At 45.1% G+C, this 23,628-nt stretch overlaps 1 long non-coding RNA gene across 1 annotated transcript; it reads left to right on the forward strand.

Annotated features, from left to right (window-relative positions):
• The first annotated feature begins 1,401 nt into the window (after positions 1 to 1,401).
• On the forward strand, positions 1,402 to 15,510 carry LOC102387618. The gene is made up of 4 exons (XR_001358626.2): positions 1,402 to 1,434; positions 12,571 to 12,664; positions 12,771 to 12,919; positions 14,666 to 15,510. It is a non-coding gene; the product is annotated as an uncharacterized LOC102387618 (long non-coding RNA).
• Positions 15,511 to 23,628: the final 8,118 nt, after the last annotated feature.

The following is a 23,628-nucleotide window of genomic DNA, read 5'->3' on the forward strand; positions in this document are numbered from 1 at the left end:
CGGGGGGGGTGGCCCCTGCTGTGGCCACGAAGCCTGCAAGCTGTTAAGGGGATTGGTGTAGTGGGATTCTGGGACACTGCACCCCTAGCTGCTGACAGACAAAACTTGTGCCATGGGTGCTTGTGCAACTGACTGTCTCTGTCTTGGGGCAGTTGATTGTCTGTATTGGTGATTTCCTCTCCTTAGTCTCTGCTTTTGTAGGTGTTAATTAATGGTAATTAACTGGCTACATTAGCTAGGTACTGTGTATTGAGCTGGTCCCTGAGTGAATCATGATTGATTGGCAACTGGTAACACAGTAGCTTAGCAGCCAGGCCTGCAGCAGTGTCTCCCAAACCCCAAGACGGACAGTCAGTTGCAAAAGCACCCATGTCATCAGTTTTGTCTGTCAGCAGCTAGAGGTACAGGGCCCCAGAACCCCTGCACCTATCTCCTTGACAGCTGGCAGGCTTCGTGGCCACAGCAGGGGCTACCATCCCTACAGCCTTCACCCTGCTGCAACTTAACACACACAATGGCACCAATGGCATGAGCTTTGCTTGTCTTAAGCTTGAGGTGCAGTTCCCCCCAAACCCCTGCACTGATCTTGAAACTTGGCAGGCTTTGTGGCCTCACCAGGAGCCACCACCCCTGCAGTTTTCACCCCCCCCCCGTGTTGTAACGCCTACATGTTGACATGAGTTTTGCTTTCAAGAATTTGGGGTGCAATTGCCCCCGAACCCCTACACCAATCTTCTTGAAACTTTGCAGGCTTCATGCTCTCAGCAGATACTATAATTCCTGCAAAGTTCATCCAAATCATACAATAAACAACAAAGTTATAGACATTTCATTTGTGCCCACCTCTGCTCTATTAGGCGTTCCCGAGCCGCCTTCGCCTGGGCGGCCGATCTGACTTGCCCAGGGCCTGCACGTGGACCCAAGAGGGCACCTAGGCTGATGTCAGGGAAACCCCCTAACTCACCTGCCATGACTTTGAATGGATCCTCTGTGGAGGGGGGGCCCCTTTGAGGGAGCCTCCAGGGTCATCATGCCCCTAGGCAGGCACTCACAGGGCTCCGACCTTCCCTTCACCCTGGCCAAGCGCCACCTTCTGCGACGGGCTTTCAAGCTTATTTTTACAGCTGGCCCCTGCTGGTTTTACCCTGATCTTTGTATAGTCCCTCCACAGTGAGCCCTGGTGTCCTGGCCAGGCTCTGGTGTGAGGGCTAGGAGGCCTTCGGGTTTCCTGCTCGCCTACCTGAGCCTTTAGCCTCAGTGTCTACTGACAGTGGCTCCCCGTGTGCCCCTTGCCCAGCTGAGGGCTCTATGGACCTATCATAACAAAAGGGACCATGACACCTGCCTTGATCCTTACTCTATTCCCAGAAACGCCGGACGTGAACAAACCCACCACCATGACCACCAGGGAGGTGTAACCGCATGGAAGGAAGGGTAAGAGCACCCGAAGGAAAATAGAGCGTCCTTCCCTAGCGCCTCAGTGTCCCTAGGCCTGGGCACCCTGAGTTGGGGTCTGGGCTCTTGCCCCAACCAGGACTCTTCTCTCTCTCTCTTTCTCTCTCCCTCTAGGTTCTGCTTCAATTTAGGGTCATAGCCCCTGTTGCCTGAGGTCAGATCACTACAGCCGGCTCTTCCTGGGGTCGCTGTGGGTCCACCTGCTGGAGCCCTTAATCCCCGCTGGGCTTCTTCCATTTGGGGTCTCCCGCTGCATCCACCACAGCTATCCCCATGGATGCTCCCGCTGGCTTCTCTTCCAGATCTTTGCTCCCCGCCGTTCCTTGGCTCTGAGCTCTCTCGCTGCTCTTGTTGCTCCAGCTGCTGCAGCAGCTACCACTGCCCCTTTTGCTTGCCTCTCTGCTGGTGTCCCTGATCCCTGCCGGTCTTCTCTGGCTCAGGGAATCCCTGCAGCCTCTTTCACTGCAGCTGCCCTCACTGTCTCTGCAGCTGCAGCTGTCTCCTCCTTCGTGAGCTGCCAGCCACCGCAGCTGTGTGCCCCTGGCCTGGAGGTTCCCTGCTGGCTCTCCAGCCATCAGCCAGGCTCCTGCATCTTTGGAGCCACACTTTATTTCTGCTGGGTGGCGTCCCCTCCTGATGTCACCCAGCCCCAGTTAGATATGAGCACAGTTAATGAACCACACGGGCGGTTTCTTGGTGCGCGCTTCCTTGCTCCTCCCGGCCCCTACAAGAGGTATGTTGGGGCTTTCTTTTCTTTCTATTTTGAACTGGGGTTTACCTGTAACTACGGCTTCCCCCTCTTCCAGTCTTGTGGCCCTGGAACATCATTGTCTCCCCATTATACCCTATGGCTGGAACTCCAAAGCGGCTCCAAAGCTTTTCTGTAGTGCTTCGGAAGCTCTGAACCACTTCAGAAAGCCTAAAGAAGCCAGTGCTTCAATCCGGACACACTGCTTCAGATGCCAAAGCTTCTCCAGATCTGAAGTTCTGTCTGAAGTCTCTAGGGCTGTGCGAGGCTATCATTCTGCTGATGGTGCCTATTTCTGGAGTTGGGGGAGGTGGGGCAGGTGCAGGGACAGGTACTGCTTTCACCTCCTTGCTTCCACTGGCAGCAGAAGACTCATGGCTTCCAGAAAAGAGGATTTGTCTATGTTTGGCAGGGGGGAACTTGCAGTTCCAGTTCTCCCTCTTGCCCTCTAGCCCCTCTCCCTCCCCTACCAGAAGACCTGGCACCTGTCTTTCCAGCACACTTCATATTAATATTTCCTGTGCTGGAAAATGTTTTTCTGTGTTTTAACTGACTAATAATATAATATATGTCATCATCATCTTCTTTTCTGATATATGACTGTGCCTGTCTTCTTCTGTGTTGTGTTTACTGGAGTGTGTTGTTTATCTAAAATAATCTCTCTTCTTCTTTTTCTTCTATGACTCTCTGAATTCTGGTGTGTTAATCTAAATCTCTATCTGACTTCTTCTGTGGTGTTTTTAGTCTACATGTAACGAGAACTAATAATATTAACAACTATATATAATCTCTTCGTCGTCATCTTCTATGAATGTCTGGTTTCTTCTGTGTTGTAATAATATCTGACTTCTATGATGCGTGTGTGTGTGTGTGTGTGTGTGTGTGTGTGTAATATGTGCTTCCCTGCACAGTGATGGATCACACTGCCAGGGAAAACACAGCTTTCTTTTTAAAACGTGCTGGGGAAAAAAAACCCTCCATGAATAAATATAAACTGAAAGAAATAGATTGGATAGGGATAATTAGAGGGATTCTAGTTGGTAAGCTAAGCTATATCCAAACCTTTCCAAGAACAAAATGTAGCAGGAGACTGACTTAAGTAGGAAGCTAAGCCAGTCTGATACTTTTCAGACCTCTCAGACAGAAACAGCTCACTAAAGGAACAAGAAGGCTGCAAACAGAGGCTTATATGCTGTTTCTACATCCCTCCTGCAGAGCACTGTTTGGAAGGGGGCTCAGGGAGAGATCACAGTCACTGGACAGCTAGAGATGTCAGTCTTCCCTCCCCCCTGCTACCCCTCCCTCTTCTCAGTTTCTATTCCCATGAAAGACTGCCTTCTGAATATCTGAATATTCTCTGAATCTTTTCTGAATTAAATTTAAAGTCTCCAAATCAAGTCAGAGGTTTTTTGTCTTCTTCCAATTCAATTCAGATTCAGAGATTCGGCCTCCAAATCAGGCCAAATCTTCTCCAAATTGAATCACAGACTGAGGCTTCACACAGTCCTAGTATTTACAAAAATGAACATAATTAATATGCTTTTAAAAAATATCTTGTGCTCAGACTCAATGCTGAAATAACAGGAAAAAACCGTGATCCATCAAGAGGTGCCAAAAATCATAAGTTGGAACCAAATTACTTTGAATTAGATCCAAAAGTACACAAGGAGGGAGGGTGGTATCAACATTTCTGCACCTGTGCTAAAAGGATCTAATCAGACATTATGCAGTGAGTTCTCAATAATAATACTTTAAAAATCTTCTAATGCTTTGCTATGGCTGTTACATTGTTCCATTTTTCTGCATATTGTCTCCATGATTAAATGTATTCACATGCCTGTAAATTTTTCATGGATCTTTCATGTGGAAAAGCTCTTCCATTAAGTGGTGAATATTTATAAAATGTGAATATGGTACTAGTTTGAAATGAAAGTAAGTCGATTACTAGCAGTAATGTTACTCTAAGAGTGCATCCACATGTCACCATATAGTGACATTGCTATGGTGCTGTGCTTTAATACTTCCTTTTGGAAGTACTAAAGCATGGCACAATATAAGGGTTCCTTCACTGTGTGCACGGCGCACAGTTAGATATTGCCACTACATTGCCATAGCAGCACATTATAACTGAGGAGTCCACTGCTACAGTGACATAACTGGCAATCGCATTTAAACCCATGTTATTGCTACAATACCATGGCATGCCATATGGTGACATAGTGCTTTGCTATGTTGCTGTAGGGTGATGTGTAGACACCCCCTAAAAGTCATAGCATAGGGTAATGTTACTAAAAGTAAAATTACACTGAAAGTAATGTTACATGTTACTCTAATAGTCCCCATTACAGGAATAAGAAATTATTTTCATATCTCTAGAGAGTGATCCTATATCATACCCCACTAGGTTGTGTTATGGGTAATAGGGCTGTGCAAGTCTTTGGATCCTGCTTCAGATCCAGAGTCACTTAGGACACTTTGGCATCTGAAGCAGCATGTCCAGATTGAAGTGGGGCCTCAGCAAAGATATCTGAAATGGGTCGGAGCATCCAAAGCACTTTGGATCCACTTCATCCATATTGATTCACAATTAGAAGGGGGAGGGACGGAGAGTGGGAAGGGGAGCAGGGGGGGAGACTGACGTCTGTAGGTAGCCAAGGAGAAGGATTTCTCCCTGGCTACTTTTCCAGTGGCAGCGTCTGTGGGATGGGACTAGAAACATCATAAAAACCTCTGTTTGCAGCCCTTCTGTTCCTTTTGCAGCTTGTTTCCTGTCAGAAACTGTGTGACAGAAGAATGCTCAGACTGAGACTTGCCTGCTCCTTTTTCTTGTTATGAAGGAGTGGGTAGGATTTAGCTTAGCTTAGCGATTCTATTCAAATATTATTAGTATTACAATTCAATTTATTTCTTTGAGTTTATATTTGCTCTTTTTTCTTTTGGAACCCTTGCAAAAAGAAAGGTGTGTTTTACCAGCTAGTGTGATCTATCACTGTGCAGGGAGGCACAGATTGATTGCACGCGTACACACACACACATACACAGAGACCCACAATATAGAAAAATCAGATATTCACAGCAGAAGAAGACAGACAGACAGCACACGATTTTTACATAACTCTTAACACTGAAGCAAACATTCAAAGAAGAGGCCAGTGCACGCACACAACACAGGGAATAAAACACAAGAGAAAAGGATTTACACACACACACACACACACACACACACACACACACACACACGTGCGCACACACACCTTTTTACAGCACAGGAAAGATCAATATGAAGCATGCTGGAAAGGCAGGTGCTAGGTCTTCTTTCAGGGAAGGGAGAGGGGGTAGGGGGAGAGCTAGAGCTACAAGTCCCCTGCTTCCCAAACACAGACACATTCTATTCCCAAGCAGCCATGACATCAGTGGAAGCTAGGAGGTGGGCTTAGTATCTGCACCTGATGTCCATGTACCAGCACCACCTTCACTCAGTCTAGAAGTGGGCACCTACAGTGGAATCACTGCCTCCTCCACCCCAATTTCAGCTCTCAGTGTGAGCCTCCCACTGCCAGTGGAGGAAGTGGAACTGGAACCAGGGGTGGTGGGAGTGCTGGCTCAAGCAATTCTGGGGACTGAGGGGGAATCAGAGATTGTGCTCCACACTCCTCAAGTTTCCCCTACACCCAGGTCTCCTCTGGAAAACAACACCTCAGAGGAGGCTGAGGTTGTGGAGGTATGTGGCTCAGCTGAGGCAGCTTCTCCTGCTGTTCAGCCTCAGCCTGCTGAGAAGGGAGAAAAATCAGGATCCTCACCCTCAACCCAGAAGCGGGGGAGTAGTGTAGTGTGGGTCATTTTGAGGTGGCAGATGATCCCAGGGTTGCCATCTGCCAGCACTGACGATGGCACATGAGCTGTGGCAAGGATGTGAGGCACTTCTCCACCACGGCCATGCTGCTGCATCTGAAGAGGCACCACCCCCTTGCCCTTCTTCCTGCTCAGCCTGGCACCAGTCCAAGCATGCTGAAAGGAAAGTCCCCCACTCGCTCCAAAGCCCCCTTTCCCCCAAAGCAGAGGCAGGCCACCCTGGACCAGTGGGGGAAAGGTGAACAGAAAGTGGTGGGTGCAATCCCAAGGTGCACAAGATCACCCAGAGCATTGGGGAGATGCTTGCTCTGGATAGCCAGCCCTTCTCCCTAGTTGAGCGGCCAGGGTTCAGGTGGTTCGTAACACTTCTGTCCCCATGCACTACCTTTAGCAGGGCAGTGGTACCCTCCCTGTATGAGGCATGCAGGAAGTACTTGAGGGAGGAGCTGTGCAAGGCAGGGCTCCAGGTAGCCTTGCACTTCACCTCCGACATCCGGAGCAGCCGGGGTGGTGATCACACCTACCTCTCTCTCACAGGGCACTGGTGTGCTCAGGCCATTGGTGGCCTCTCCTTCAAGCCAAGGTGCTGGATGAGTCCCAAACAGCAAGGGAGATCGTGGAGGCCATGAACCACATGGTGCAGTGGGGGCTCATTGGGCAGGCCAAGCTCACCTGCAGGTTCATGGTCACTGACAACAGGGTCAATATGGTGAAGGCTGTCTCTGATGCCAACTTTTTTTGGCATCCACTGTGTGACACACAGGCTGTATCTAATAATGAGGGACGCCTTGGAGGGGGACAGAGCTGCCGGTGATGACCACCACCACCATACAAGCCAGCTGATTTCAAAATTCAGGAAGGTGGTGGGCTACTTCCACTGCAGCATCAAGGTTGGCAAGATGCTGTGGAAGAAACAGGCAGAGCTGAGCATCCTGCAGCCTAGAATCATACTGGATGTGGAGATTTGGTGGAATTCCACATACCTGATGCTTGAAAGGTTGGTGGAGCAAGAGAAGGCCATCCATCAGATGGCCTTGCTTGGGGAGATTGGGATCAGTGTCCCCCTGAACAGAGCTGAGTGGGGTATCATCTCCCAGATCTTGCTGGTCCCCAAGCCTTTCCTCAAGGCCACCAAGACCCTTAGTGCTGGTGATGCCCTCCTCAGCCAGGTGACCCCCCTAGTGAGGGAACTAGAGAACCAAATGGAGAAGTTCATGGGGATCAATGTTTCTGGCTGGGGCAGGATGTTGTCACCAGATGTGCAGGCACTGGTGAGGCGGCTGAAGGAGGGCATTGGGAGATAGCTGGATCCCTTGCAGTCCAGTACAGTCCACATGATGGTGGGCATGTGCAACCCAAGGGTGAAGGGAAGCATGTGCACTGGCATCCCCAAAATCCTTGATCACTGGATGCAGGTGCTGGTGAACAAAGTCAGGGAGGCTAAAGTGCAGAGGTGAGGGGATGTGGAAGAGGGGGATCCACTTTTCTTTGCCAGCACTCCCAGCACCAGAGCCAACACCAGCACCACCAGTCTCCTCCACTCCAGCCACTGCCAATGTGGGCTATGGGCATGGCCCACAATGCTGGGGTCCAAATGCACGAGACCCCAGGCTTGGGCAGGTAGCACCAAGGCTTTGGTGGCCACCTATCTCACTGAGGATGTGGAGCCACTGGACTGCGACCCCTTGGCCTACTGGGCAAACTGCAGCCAGATGTGACAGGATCTAGCCACGGTTGCCTGGCAACATCTGTTCTGTCCACCCACCAGTGTTCCAAGCAAAAGGGTGTTCAGCATTGCTGGGGATGTTGTCACACCCCACCACACCTGCTTGGATCCTACATTGCTGGAGCAGCTGGTGTTCCTAAAGGTGAAGCTCCCGCTATTGGGATTCCCCAAACTCCCCTTCTATGGACTGAGTGCCACCCTCCTCACTCCATCTGTACCAATTTCCTTTTTTGATTTTTTTTAAAAGCTGAGTAATGCCCCACTCTCACCTGGACGGGGCACTAACTGCATCACTACCCAGCAGGGGAAGAACATGTCCCTGCTGAGCTCATTCCCTTGCCAGGATGAACTTGGAGGTATGGGATTGGGGCTATGGGGAAAGAGGAGGCCTGAGGTCCTAGGTATGACCACTAAAACTGCACCTTGCCAGGGTAGGGAGGCCTGGTGGGACCGCTGGTGGCGCGGCAGCCCCATAAATGCCAGGACCAACAATCCCCTGGTGAAAGGTGGGTAGAAGGCGCCATATACTCCAGCTAATGCATGCATGCACAAAGTCCTGGCTGGGGAACACCCAGACCTGTCATGTCTTTGACAGGCCTGATGCTTGCTGGTTGCAGTGCAGTTGTGAGGCTCCCAGTGAGCTCACCTTAGCTGCCCAGGATGCCAGCTTTAGGGTTGAAAACCTCTTTGTCAGGCTGAGGAAGTACCTGCAGTTGGTCCTGGATGGAAGGAATAGTAAAGAAGCCAGATGGAGGTGTTGGGGGGCAGTGGGGGGACAGGTTAGGTGGGGAGTAGGGGAGAAAGGGGGATGTAGCAGCTCAGGTAAAAGTGCAGAGGTGCCTGGGGTGTCAGATGTCTGGCAGGTCGCAGTGTGCCAGAACTCCACTGTGTATACTGAATCCGTGAGTTTCTGTACCTATTACCTAGGAGACTGATGAAGTGCAGTTCATAGGCCCAGCTCTGAAAAGTGGTTTGCATTGTAATTTGTTCCCTCTTGGGATCCGACCTGAGAGACTGGAGGCAGAGGGTTTTTTTGGTGAGGAATGTGCCCCCACAGTTCGTTGGGCTTTGTCTTTTTTTGATAGATTCTGCTATGCAGTTTGTGGGGGTACTGGAGATAGTTGGCAGGTTTTGTGTTTTGAGCTGTAGGAAGTTGTCTTCAGTTCTGGTGATGAGGTGAGGTGCTTGTCTTAATGTAGAAACCACTTTTCAGAGCTGGGCCTATGAACTGCACTTCATCAGTCTCCTAGGTAATAGGTACAGAAACTCATGGACTCAATGTAGACACTGACAGTGGAATTCTGGCACACTGCGACCTGCCAGACATCTGACACCCCAGGTACCCCTGCACTTTTACCTGGCTGCTACATCTCCCTTCCCCCCTACCCTCCACCCCAGCTTGTCCCTCACCCCAGATATCTCCATTTCCATTTTTACTGACTGGCTTTCTTGCCTGCATTGTGGGCCAGGCCAGCCTCTAGCTTCTTTACTATTCCTTCCATCCAGGAGCAACTGCAGGTACAACCTCAGCCTGACAAAGGGGTTTTCAACTCTAAAGCTTCCAAAGACACATTTTTTTTAAGTACTCCTTTTTTTTCATAGTACACATATAGACATAAAAACACAAGATAAGCCATCACACACCATGAATAACATCATATGTCCAACATAACACAGCACAACACAACACCTTTACTTCTTGCTTTCAATTCCTTTATAAAAAGAAAGGCTCTGTGACAGTTCCACTTGGGTACCTTTGATGCTGATGCTACTGGTGTTGAGACAGCTAATTTATTTTACATGTAAAGCAGAGGATCAGGCCTGAGGCTGTAGGGGTGGAGGAGACCTCACTGGGGCGCACTGCTGTGTTGTGCAAAGGCCCCAGTGCCAGGAAGGGTGCACCTTAACACACACACAGTGTCACTCACGCACCCACATCACAGGTTTTGCCTGTCAGCAGCTTGGTGTGCAGGGCCTCGGATGACAGACTCCCCCAGCAAAACACACACATCTGCCAGGCTTTGTGGCCTGGCAGAGCCCAGAACTCAGGCCTGCACTGGATTTAACCCCGCTGTGCCCCAAGACAGATGCAGTAGTCGCCCAAGCACCCACCCACATGGCAAGTTTTGCCTGTCAGCAGCTTGGGGTGAAGTTCCCCCCAAACCCCTACATTGGTCTTCTTGAAACTTGGCAGACTTCATGCTCTCAGTAGAGGCTACCACTCCTCAAGTTGCACCCAAATTGAAGCTAAAATAAAAAAGTTATAAATATTTCATTCATCCCCCATTATAACCTATAGCTGGATCTCCGAGGTGGCTCTGGAGCTTCAGAGCTGCTTTGGCCAGATCGAAGTGGAGGAGGTTAGATAGGCATCTGGCTGGAGTCATCTGAAACCAGGACTCTTTCCTACCTATGCTGGGGGTCAGACTTGATGGCTTACTGAGGTTCCTTCTGACCCTAACATCTATTAATCTATAAGTGGCAAACCGATCCGGAGCTCCAGATTGGATTGCGGCCATCCGAAGCAGCCGGATCCAAAGCTGGATTGGATTTCTGTCAACTCGCACAGGCCTAATGGGTGACTTTCCCGCTCCATAGATTGTTCACAAGGCAGTTATCCATTAGTCAGGTAGTTTGCACAAACTCCACAGATGCTTTTCAGCACCTTACAAAAGGTAGCAGAAAGAGAAAAGAAACATTCTGAGAAAGAGGGATGTTCCTGTAAGACCCACACATCTTGTTGGACAAACCCCTTATCACTATTACTTAAAGAAAACAGCCAAGAACTCTGGGAAGGGGATCTGGCCTCACAATGGTTTACTGATGCATGTTGAATCAAAGACGACAAGGTTCTTTGGGTAAATCTGAAAGAACTCTTTTATTAGTCCAACTCAAATAGCTGGAAAAATTCTAATAAAAAGATTGAATTCTAATTTAATCTAATTCATTTTTTTTAAACATTGAATAAAAGCAGCACTTATTTGACTAAGTGTCACACTTGTTTCTATGGCTTTATCAGGGTAAAATATCCACTCCCTACAGAAGTACATATGTGGGGCATCTTTACACATGCTCTTGGGTGGAGGGGTGGGCGCTTTAATTTTACTGGCTTTAATTTGACTGGCTCCAAGAGCTGTTCTAATTAACGCGCCTGCAGCATCATGTGTTTTCAACATCCCACACTTTGAAATGGTGGCAGGGCAGCTTTGAATCACCCTTGCCACCATTTTGAGGCATGGTGATGCTGAATACACATGATGCAAAGGCTGCTTCAGCAAACTCGATTAATCAAGTCTGCTCTAAAACATGCTAATTAGCACATGACAGAGCAGACATCCAACATGTGTGTAGGTGCTCGTACTGGTTAGGCAGCAAGGGACGCAACTTTCCAGCCACTCTGAGATTGGATGCCCAGATTTTTCTTAAAGGGCCTTGGCTGGAGACCAGTCACTGTTGGCAATCAGACAAAGCAGTGAAAAAGCCAGCCTAAAGCAGCCATCTTTAGCAGCCAGCTATGGAGAAGCCAGCCTGAAGCACAGGAGGCAAAGGAGAAGTTTTGCTCCCCAAACTACCTGCCTCAACTTCAATCCCCAGGAGCTACAGGCCAGAAATAGTGATTGTGAATCAGGGTCATCTATCTAAATATGGGATCTGGGCATTAGTCAAACAACTTCTACGTATATTTTAATATTGTAATTTATATGTTTATGTTTCCCCCTTAGCCCTAATACTGTAGAATAGTATACAGAGTTAGCCCAATCCAATTCTCATTTAAAGTCAACACAAAGTTTTCTATTGACTTCACTGAGAACCGGATGAATCACACTTGATTATTTTTTGTCAAATAAATAGTACCATATGAAATGTGTATATTTTAGAATACTTTACACAATATTTTTTTCCAAAGGTCAGAACTTGCTTAGCTAAAACAAGGTTACAGGAGAAATATTAATTTAAAACACTGCATATTATACAAGTTGTTCTCTTGATTATGTAGTGGCAATTTGTAAAATTATATCCTTTTTAATGGATGCATCTGCTAGAGCCGTCCAATCCTGGTACCATTATAGGTATTTTTTTGCTCTTTATTGGGCTCCTCTATGGGTTCAGTGATTCATTAATCAGCAGCCTCAAAAAAACCCCAAGAGTAGCCCAATATAACTGCATGGTACTGCATAGGAAACTGTTGACTCTTTACAACATTGCATGAAAAGAATTAAACTAATGGATTCACTGCTTGCAGAGACTATAATTTCAAATGCTAACATGAAAACTGAAGGTGTGCTAACACTGTCCAAGCATTGTCTGAATTGTGAGTATTGGGTGGAAATCAAGAAATATTTCTCTCTCGCTTTTTGGGTTGGGGTAAAGTAGAGTAAGGATTAAGATGGAATTACCTCATTTAATTTACCTTTATTGGGGGAAAAATGGGGGAAAAGACCAAAAAAACAATCTTATGTAATGGAAAGTCTGCTTGTTATATTTAAACTATATGCTGCTTAAAGCTGAAAAAGGAATTTTCAGCAGTGAATTTACTTATTGCTTCACCTGTTTGGAAGAAATTTACTGATTTCATAAAAATAAACATAAGAATGTATAATTCCAGATTGTTATTAGTGGATATACCTAATTTACTCTAACATATAAATGTTTTGTTGCACAGTATATAAACAATATTCAGAAAACATTTGTATTTTGTAATAACAGCACCATCTAGATGTTATAAAATACTTTTTATAGTGGATTATCTAATCATTTTACTATTATTCTCTCTATTTTTACAAATAAGGAAAGTGAAGGATCAAGCTGCAAGTCAATTATGAATGTAGCCAGGATTCCAGCCTAATGCCTTGCCAGGTAGATCACATTGTCTTCCATTAAAGGTACAGATGGTTTGGTTCGTGGTAATGGTGTTGATTGATACCTCTAATCTACACCAAAGTTTCTAGTTCATTTCCATAAAATCATCTGTCTTTCTCCCTGTCCTAGATGACTACTGTCCGGTCAAAGGAGATTGAACTTGGGATATCCAAAAGTGAATGTTTGTGTTTCCACAGCCTGAGCTAAAAAAGCTGAAGTAGACAACTGTGAAATACTCGCATCATCTGTGGATCAGACATAGGGAAGCACAGTGGCCGGTAGTGAAAATTAAATCAATTTTCTCTAGGAGACACCTTTCAAGTGTCTTATGTCACAGTCATATGATGATGTAAATATGTTGGGAAACTGAAGCACAGACATAATTGATCTGATTTAGATTGACCACAACTTTATTAATATATAGAAACAACAAACAAATTTGGCAATAAACTGATTCATTTAGGGGGAATGCCCTCCCATTGGGTTATGAATAACACGAGATAAGGTTCTTTAGCCATATCTCATCCAACAAAACCACCATATGTGGTAAGTGACAGAACCCCTGAATACTACTTCCCTCACTTAAGTAAGGAGATATTCTAGCTACAATGCTCAGGTATATATGCCTTCTCATTTACACCCCGATCTTTGGGTATTTGTAGCTGGTATTTAAGTATGCATTCTAAGCATTTCTACATGGGATTCTTCCTGTTACAATTATGACAATAATACAGTATGCAAGATTCTGTTTCCCACTTTCTCACAAGGTTAAATTTCTCAAGGGTAGAAAAAACACAAGCTGAAAGGAAAATTCACATAATGGAAAAATGGGAAAGCTCTTTCCTCACCCTAAATAATTTTCTAAAGTGTTTTGGCTTTTAGCTGATAATTTAAGTGAAACAACAAAAATAGTGCTAGCAGTAGATGGAGAGATTTTGTGCCATTGAAAAATAACTGTGAGAGCCAGAAAGTCTCTCAGCGCATATGCACATGCATTTGCACGCGCACACACACACACACACACACACACACACACACACACACACACACACGAATAGACATAAAACCTCTAGGGCACTCATGTAACCAAATCAGGTTCCTTTGGGAGCAGGAAGAGATCCCACAATCTTTCAGTCCCTTCATGTATCAAAAACAATGGGAAAGAAGGATGAATGAACCAAGCCAGCTTCACTACAAATGTAGTAAGGACTGGTTTCTAACCTGCATCCTTTGGTGGGATGAGTTCTTAATTTGTGCCTTGTTTTTGCAAGTCATTGGGGGGGTGGGGGTGGGGGAATGAAAGAGCCATAACTCCATCATAGTTAAGGTATTTTCTGAATTTTTAATCACCTCCTTTCTAGAAATTGAGACAATTGATCTTTTCCTTTCTATTCAATATATTTTATTTAAAAGGTCCTTCGCATTTACAAAAGTGAGGAGTCCCCTGATTAAATATGTATATATCAGAAGCTAGAAATAAAGAATTCAAAAGGACATTCATGGGGTGACTTAATTGGCCTGAGCACTTCACAAGTATTTCTGTAGGGTATTCTAATTAATCTCTGGTACTAGAAAAGTTTGAAATTATTTCATAAAGACTTTTTTTCTACTAAACTTTCCCTTTATTTCTTTGTCTTTTTTTTTTCTTTTATATGACTAATAAAAGAGTCCAAATGAAATTTACAAAGGTTTCATTTGATATAATAAGTTATTGAAATTAAAGTATTTCAAGCTTAAGAGTTCTACCAAGTGAAAGATTGTAGGCAGACAAAACAGTTTGTATGTCATCAAGGAATAATTTCGAAGTGAAAGTTTGTATTTTTTAAACGACCTTTTTCTAATACTAAAGAATTTTGGAACTTAAGTGAAGGTCATTGAACTTCATCAGAGAACCTATGTGCTTTCTCCAAACTACATCAGGAAGAATCAGAGTTGAATATCATCTACAAGAATGAGAGACTTCATCAAAATATTTTATTGTTCTTCTCTAGGTTTTATACCACTTGCTGTTTCTCTTTTTCCAGAAGGTCTATGGAAGATTTGGGAAATCTTGATGCTCAGCAGCTGTTTTTCCAGATGCCATGGAAAGAACAAAGAAATAAATCTGACAACTATAGAATGAAAAAGAAAATACTGAAATTATTCCAGTTTAAGTTAACAATGGATTTGAGTGCTTCCCTCACTATCCTAATTTAAGACAAGCTCTGAAGTGTCTTATATCCACTGAAGTTGGTAGTGAGTGTGGCCAATTTTTCTTCAGGGCCCAATAAAACTTGTGATAATGGTATGTAAGTTTGAATAACAATAAAAATATGTTTATCTATGTATACATATAGAAGCTAAGAGATGGAAATACATAAATGTATCCATCCAAAATTTTTCTTCTGAAAAAAGTTTGGATGATTTTACCTTTATGTTGCAACTTATAATTGCCTTATAGAACTGGAACTATACAATTAGAATGAGTAAAATGAGATATATATGCAACACTATCATGTAGAAAATCTATACCAGTTCATGTGCCACATTATCACCATAGGGTACTGTCAGTGGTGTGAGTGAAGACAGAGCCAAAATATAAGCACAAATAAGAACATTTTTCATAGCTATTCTTGAGGAATTGTTAGCATTATGTCCCAATAACACCAGAAATAGAAACTGAATTTCATTTCTACTTCTATCTGCATTCCATAGTTCCCTGTCCCCGCAACCCCCAAATAACAGGTGGAAGGTTCCCAGGATATTTACCTAAGGACCTTGTATGAACCCTATTACTATGGTCTCTGAGAATGTAACCATGTTTCATACATAAATCCTAGGTACCATGCCACTTAATGGATGCCTTAATTGTGAACTGACCACTTAAATTTTTATATAACAATGTTAATAAAACTTACTTGGAAAAAAACAGCTTCAGGTCCTTTGATGTTTGGCTTACGTTTGGGCTCTAGCTGTTGAACTGCTTATGGGGTTTCAATTACAAAACCGATATAATCCTGGAATCACATTCCTTTTGTGAGGATCCCAATCCTGTCCATGTATATTAGGAATTTTCAGACCATGCCTATTGTATTGAGGCCCCCAGTAGACTTAGGAACAAACTAATTCCTGGATCCTAGGATCCAAAACCAAGAACACCCCAACCTCAATCAGAAAGCTCCAGTATGGTGATGATTCTGTAGTGTGTTCACACTTGGGAGCAGACCTTCAGGCAATTGTCAACATCTTTACCGAGGCATACAAGACAACGTACAGAAGACACTTCATTGTACTAGTCTGGAGAAGTACCATCAATGCTGCCTACAGAAGATCCTTCATATCCAGTTGGAAGAAAGATGTACCAGCATTATCATCCTCTTGCAAGCAAACACCATGAACATCAAGATGATGATCATCTGGCATCAACTTCACTGGATCGCCACATCATTCAGATTCCCGAAGCAAGTTTTATTCTCCCAACTCAGACAAAGTGCACAGTCAAAAGGAGGGCAGAGAAAGTGCTTCAAGGATGTCCTCAAGGCCAGCTTGAAAAAAGGCAACATCAACATCAACTCAGTGAGACTACAGCTCAGGGCTACCCTAATGGAGGCAAAGTAAGCTACAAGGATCTCAGTACTTTGAAACCTTACAACAAGAGGAGTTGGAAAATTAGGATCATCAGAAACAGTGTGTTGCATACCAAATCAAGAAGCCAGAGTCACCCACCTCATTTGTAACCACATGCCCAACTTGCAATACAGTCTTTCAATTCCGAATCAGCCTCATCATCCATCTTGGACCCACAGATAAAGCAATCATCCTCAACTGCGAGGAATTGTTGATGAATGATGAAATGAGAGATTTTGCATTGTGCAACATATAGGGTGCTTCAAATTGAGACGTTTATTGCAGAGCTGACTAATTAGATCTGCTGCCATCAGCTAGCCCCCATATTGAAACACCCTTTGGCCTCAGCCATCCCCTCTGCAGCACATTGAGCTGGGTTGGAGCAAGCCCAGGCTGACAGGCTGACCCCCCTGGGGTCCCTTGCCAGTCGGGGCTGCTCCACCCTGGATAAACATGCTGCAGTCCTGGGAACACGTGCAAACGGTGTGCCCAGGGGCAATAAACTGGCACAAAGTGCACTGGATTTATTCAGCCACATTAATTGCACATGTAGATTCACCAACAGACAACCTTTTTTAATGCACTTATATAAGGCAATATTAAAGCAAATCTTTTACTAAAATTGTTCTCAGTATGTATCCTTTTTGTGCACTAATGTTGCAAGTGTGGAAGGGGAACGCGCTTGCCAATCATTGTTTAGTGAACTACGTCCTAGACAGTGTGATTGTGTTTCATGGGTTGAAAGCCCATTGGCTTTTAAGTTTAAAAGATAAAATGGGATTGATAATTGTATAAATGAGAATATCATCTTCCATTGCAATAGCTAACATAAAAATATAAATAGAAGCTTATATTTCAGGCTGTAGCCAATTAGTAATGAAGGTCTTTTATATAACACTAAAGTATGATCAATTATAACCTTGCACTAATGCTTTCAGGAAGATTCTGAAGTATCTGCCACTGGCCACACTCAGAGACAGTATTCTGGATAGGATGAGCCATTATTTTGTTCCACTTTGACAATTCTTATGTGCCTAAGTTTTTACAGTCAGTTTCGACATAGCTCTTCATTAAATATATGCAGCACTTTTAAGTCAAGCAGACCTAGAAAACTATAGTCCAAAGTTTATCTCAATAGTCTTATGCTTCCCTAGCTGCATACTAAAGCTATTGTGGTTCTCAAAGGTGTTTTTGTGCTTCAGCTGTTGTGTGCAACAATGGTGACATTTTCAAAGGTTTAATTAAAGAATACTTATCATAGCAGAATGCCACAGGAGTGTTGGACGACAAAACCCTAGTGTTGTAAAATTAATTATATCACTAGTGTGTACCAAATGCATGTAGAAAGTTTGAACCCAAAGAAACAACTCATTAATCTTCAGCCAGCTGTACTGTGGTGGGTGAGTCATTTGTGCATTCACAACAAGTCATCTGGAGGTAAACTCTAAGGGCTTTATCATTATTTTTTTACAGTATAAGAAAGCTCACTTTATGTTGCAAAAATGCCTTGTATACAAATACCATGAAATGTTAACAAATGCAGAACCTCTATATTCTGAAGTCCTGAAAAAATGGCTTTTTAAAGAACATGCTATTTTTTCCATTTTTCTGTTTAAAAATAAATACATAAAAATCAGCTTCCAACACAGCAGAAGGAAAGAGATATGCTGTTTGTTTGTGGGCATTACTGATAAAAACTAAAAATCTTACATGCACAGTTTATATTAGCTGATTGACTTATAGATTAAATGATTTATATGGTACTTCCTGGAAAATGGCCAAGTAACTTTTTGGGTCAGTCTTTGAATGCAAAGAGGTAATATCAAAGAGGCAATAGGTCTAGGAACAGTCTGTGAATGCAAAGAGGTAATAGGTCTAGGAAGTTTCTAGAGAATGCCATGCAATTAGTAATGAACTGATTTTTCTTAATTTGATTATTATTGTAATTTGTAGCATATTCTCCATGGATAATGGGTAATAAATTAGGAAGATCTGAAAACTGTGGAAGCTTGGTGCTTTTTATTTTTAATGAATTATTTATGCCTTTCAGAAATACATTATGGTAAATGCCCTTGACCACTACATATACCAATGTTTATTTCAACATTAATAATTACAAAAGGTAAAAATAGTTAGAATAGTGAATAATCAAGTGAATCATGGAAATTTGGTTTCTTTGGGACTTCTGTTTACTCCAGAAGAGGCAGGACTTTTGATATAGATGAGAGAGGACCTAGTTACATGGTAATTTTGGGCAGCTCCTGGAACTCTTAACTCTTGGATTGTCCACATATTAATACTAGAAACTAGTTTTAAGTACTCATTATATAGCTCAAAATTATACCAAATGCAGGATTATCTCTGATCTGTGCTACCCAGATTGTGTTGCACTAAGATGCGGCCACTCTAGGCTACACCTTAGTGTAAACATCTCACCTCCTCCCCTTGACCTCACTGGCCTGGTTTTGGCCCATTGCTCCCCCTCCACACTCTCCAGCATCCCAAATCCCTGCTCACTGACTCCCACTACTTACTTATGGCTATGTGCAGTGTCTGTCCTGGGAAGCAGGCAGGGAAGGGTTAAACTAATGGCTTGGCCACCACCACTGTTGGGACACATTTCCCTGCCTACTCTTTGGGACAGACAGCATAGGCAACCACAAGTAGGTAATGTCCTGGGGCTGAAGGGAGGCAGGAGGGAACCGTGAGGGGGGGGGGGGGGGGCCCGCGGGGGGGGGGGGGTGCACCAGGCGGCAGTGGTCAGTGGGGAAGATGGGGATTCTTACCTTTCAGTCCTCCAGGCCCCTTCTGACCTGAAGTGTGACTGTTCCAAACTTTAGCTAACACTAACACCCATCAACATGTGTGCAGTCCACAGTGTAAGATGTAACAAGGCCCATAGTGAGCACATTACACAGAGGAGTAAAGCCTGTCTTGGGAGCCTATCGGATTATTCTTATATAAGTAGTATTTTAATAATACCTTGGGTCCCAACCACTTGCATTTGACTCTAGGCATTACAGAAATATGTAGTACAACACAGCCCATTTAGAAATTGCTTAGAGTTAGAGCCAAGAAGTTACCTAGACACACATGTTCAGGTGAGCCACAAAAATCTGGCCTTGCCATTGAGGGACATATAATTCTGCTACTGCGTATGCTCAGAGGCATACACTTTTAGATGACCTGAGCATCACAGTGTTACTTTAATGCTTAAAGACCTTTGGGACTCACACACTAGGCATCCCTATGTCCAAGGTCGTGTGTAGACCAAATGGGGGCCTTAAATTGAAGTGGTGGGTTTTTAAAAATACTGCTTCAATTTAGGGCTGATTTTACCCCCATGTTGTGCACACACCCCGCTGACTTACCTGCCTCTTTGGTGGCAGGGAGGGGGAGGGCAAGCTGCTGGTGGGTGGAGCCATCCCTGGGCTGCAGGGGCAGGGGAGCTGGTGCTTTCTTCCATGGCAGCGGTGGCGCCCCCAGACAGCACCCATCCACAGGCACCCAGCTTGGGCAGTGCCAGGGGCACCACTGCCAGAGAGGGAAGCACTGGGCTCCACACAGCTCAGGCAGGCAAGCAGGCTCTAAGTGCTGGAGGGGGAAATCATGCTTGCTGCTTTTCTTGGGCAGAGCCTGCCTTCCTGGGCTGCATCTAGGCTGCCTTCAGGGCTTTCTGCAGAGCCACAAAGCTGCATGGAGCCTGGTGCTTCACTCCGTGGTTGTAGGGGCAGCAAAGTAAAACTCCTCCGAGTCCCCAAGTTATTTAAGATGCGTTACACCGCTGAAATTCCTACAGTGGCTGGAATTAATGCACAATACACTGCTGAGCCGTGCAAACATCAACACCATTAAAGAGGTGCAAAAGCATTAGCCCACTTTAAAAGTGTTGTGCACACATGCCCCTCATTTTGTCTACACACGGTCTAAGTCTTTTGAGGCATATGATTTGCTAGGAGTGCTCAGAGAATGCCTAACATTCACTGACAGGATGGAGTTCAGTAAAAAAATCACAGCAGCTGCAGCCTCTTTCTATTAAGCAAAGAAGTGGAGGAGTAAATGCTGCCACAATCTAGGTTAATTGAATTGCTTTGAATCATTGGTGATTCTTTGGGCAAAGTGACTTGGTGGTGCCCATCTCCTCTCCTGTGCTAAGTACAGATATTCAGAAAGCCCAAGCCTGAACTGATTGAATCTTTGCAGGATAGTATAACCTGCATAAATTAAATCAATTTGAAAGGGAATTGACATTCACTTTTGATTCTGGAAATGCAGCCACATGCCTGCAGTGGCTCAGGATAAAAGCCGGGGGGGGGCACTAGAATGAGCCCTCTCTTCCCTTCAGCAGCAGCCACAGGGTTGGAGGGAAGCTGAGCTAGGGATGGTGTGGCCAGACCCTGGCAGGCTGCTGAGTATAACTGGGGAGGGGTTTAAACCCTCACCCTTGCCTGAAGGGACCCAGCTGGGGTGTGCCTGAAGTAGGAATGGGGACAAGGAGGAATAGTTAGTGGCTACAATGGAAGAGATACCTAGGAAGAACTTTCCACTATCAGGGACTGTAGCTAGACCAAAGCTGAGAACCCTGAGGCTTAAATAGGTAGTGAAACTGGAGCACCAGAGGGGCTGCAGCCAAGTAAGGGTTGAGGACCAGGAGCTGAGGTCCCAGGCAATGGGCCAGAGCTGAGGGGTCAGCCAGAAAAAAGGGGGGAAAGGTTGCGGTGGCTGAAGTCCTGGTAGTTGCACGGAGGCCTCACGGGGTCTTGCCTTAAAAGGGAACTGTCCCGAGGGAATCACAGAGACTCTGAGGAGCAAGTGTGAGCCTAGCTGTGAGGACATAGCTGTCAGGCAGGTACACCAGAAAGAAAAAAAAACAACAACTACTCCAGGCTTCAGGGACCACCCCTCTATAAACAAAGAAAAACATCAAAGTGACTAGAGATGAGAGAGGCTGGAGAGAGCCAGCAGGTGTGTAGGACCCCAGGTGGCACCAGGTGCCAGGGATGACTGATCCTCAACGCTTGCTACAGTTAGCAAGAAACAGGCAGAATCTTTGCTATTTGGCACAGTGAATGGGTTGGGGGACAGACAATAACTGACTGAAATAAATTGGGGCTAAATTATTGTCACTGGGAGCAAGGAAGAAGCAGGCAAAGAATTGTAAGTACCTTCTAACATGGGACACTTGCAGTATGCTAACAGTGCTTAAAACCTTCACATTCATGCAGGAAAACACAGGCTATGCGAGCTTGTATCATTGTATAATTATGCCTTTTAGCATGAGAACAGCCCAGCCTGACCAGTGGCCTGAAGGAGCAGCAGGAGTGCCTGACAAATGTAGTTTCATAGATTTCATAGACATCAGGGCTGGAAGGGACCTCGGAAGATCATCGAGTCCAGCCCCCTGCCCAAAGGGCAGGAAGTCAGCTGGGGTCATAGGATCCCAGCAAGATAAGCATCCAGTTTCATCTTGAAGGTGTTCAATGAAGGCGCTTGAACCACCTCCAGTGGCAGGCTGTTCCAGACCTTGGGGGCTCGGACAGTAAAAAAGTTCTTCCTTATGTCCAGCCTGAAACGATCTTGAAGTAGTTTGTGACCATTCGACCTCATCATCCCTTGGGGCGCTCTGGTGAACAAACGTTCCCCCAGATGCTGGTGGTCACCCCTGATAAACTTGTAGGTGGCCATCAGATCACCCCTGAGCCTGTGCTTTTTCAGGCTAAAGAGCCCCAGGGCTCTCACCCTGTCATCGTAGGGTCTGCTTCCTTGACCTCTGATCATGCGCGTGGCTCCTCTCTGGACTCTCTCAAGCTTCTCCACATCCTTTTTGAATTGTGGAGCCCAAAACTGGACACAGTACTCCAGCTGCAGCCTCACTAAGGCCGAGTACAGGGGGAGAATGACGTCCCGGGATTTGCTTGAGAAGCATCTATGGATGCAAGCCAGCGTTTTGGTTGCTTTACTAGCCGCCGCATCGCATTGCAGGCTCATGTTCATCTTGTGGTCAACGATGACCCCCAAGTCTCTTTCTTCCATAGTGCTAGCCAACATAGCACTGCCGAGCCTATAAGGATGCTGCGGGGTTTTTTTCCCAAGGTGGAGAACCTTGCATTTATCAGCGTTGAACACCATCAGATTCTCGTCTGCCCACTTGCTGAGCCTGTCCAGGTCAGCCTGGATAACCTGCCTATCTTCTGGTGTGGATGCTTTGCCCCAAAGTTTGGTGTCATCGGCGAACTTGGCCAGTCCGCTTCTGACTCGTGTCCACATCATTAATGAAGATGTTGAACAGTATGGGTCCAAGGACAGAGCCTTGGGGGACCCCACTGGTCACAGGACACCATGATGAGTGACTTCCATCGATTACTACCCTCTGGGTCCAACCCCGGAGCCAATTTTCCAGCCAGTGGATCGTGGAGGACCCAAGGTGACAATTGGCCAGTTTCTCCAAGAGGCGATCATGGGACACCAGATCGAAAGCTTTTTTGAAGTCAAGATATATGACATCAATCTCTTCTCCCTTGTCCAGTTTGTGGCCTGACTTCTCCAAGCATGACTATTGGGACTTCTGCTCATCAGCCCTCTAGCAGAAAGTCAGAGTTGTGCAGGTCAGAGCTCATTGTAAATGTTATTGTGTAGCTGCTCCTTATGGATACTAACTTTAGCAGAACATACCCTAGTTTTAGCATGCCCTAAGTGTTCTATGTAACAAGGCACTAATTTATAAGTCTGTATCTGTGCTGCAGTCTCTTGGGACTTCTTCATTCTACCCCATGCTCACAGCTGTGGCTAAATCACAATCCAACTTTTAGTGTTTGTAATTCAAGCAAACAAGTCTTCCTTAAAGGAAACAAAAGCCCTCTGCATGTTAGAACCCACACAAATTTAGGATTTGCTCCTAGAACCGCTTGTGTACAAAAGTCCCACTATATCAGCAGATGTTCCAGGAATGGAGAGTTTGCAGAATAAGGACTCTTATAAAAGAAGCTTTAAAAATAAGATTAGCAATTATATTTTGTCATGGCTCTTACAATGTGTCAATAATTTCTTTGTTTCTCTGAGAATCTTTCATGTACTTGCATTTACTGGATTCCTGTCTAATAAACATTAGTGGCAGCAACCTGTAATAATGACACTTCTTTCCTTGCTGGAAATTTGTATCAAGAAATCTTTCCAACAGACACATAATGTAGATATAATGTACTGCTATCTTAGTGAGTTCTTAAATATCTTTTCCCTGTTCTATCATTTCCAACTTTGTAGCCCCGTGTATATCAATGTGTCCCCCCAAATCCTACAATTAATTCAATGAAAAGTGTGTTGGGTTTTTTTTTTGGGGGGGGGGGGAGGGGGATTCCCATCAAGTAGTAACAGAGTGGGGGGG

This window comes from Alligator sinensis, unplaced genomic scaffold, assembly GCF_000455745.1.
Source record: "Alligator sinensis unplaced genomic scaffold, ASM45574v1 scaffold631_1, whole genome shotgun sequence".
Classification (NCBI taxonomy): domain Eukaryota; kingdom Metazoa; phylum Chordata; order Crocodylia; family Alligatoridae; genus Alligator; species Alligator sinensis.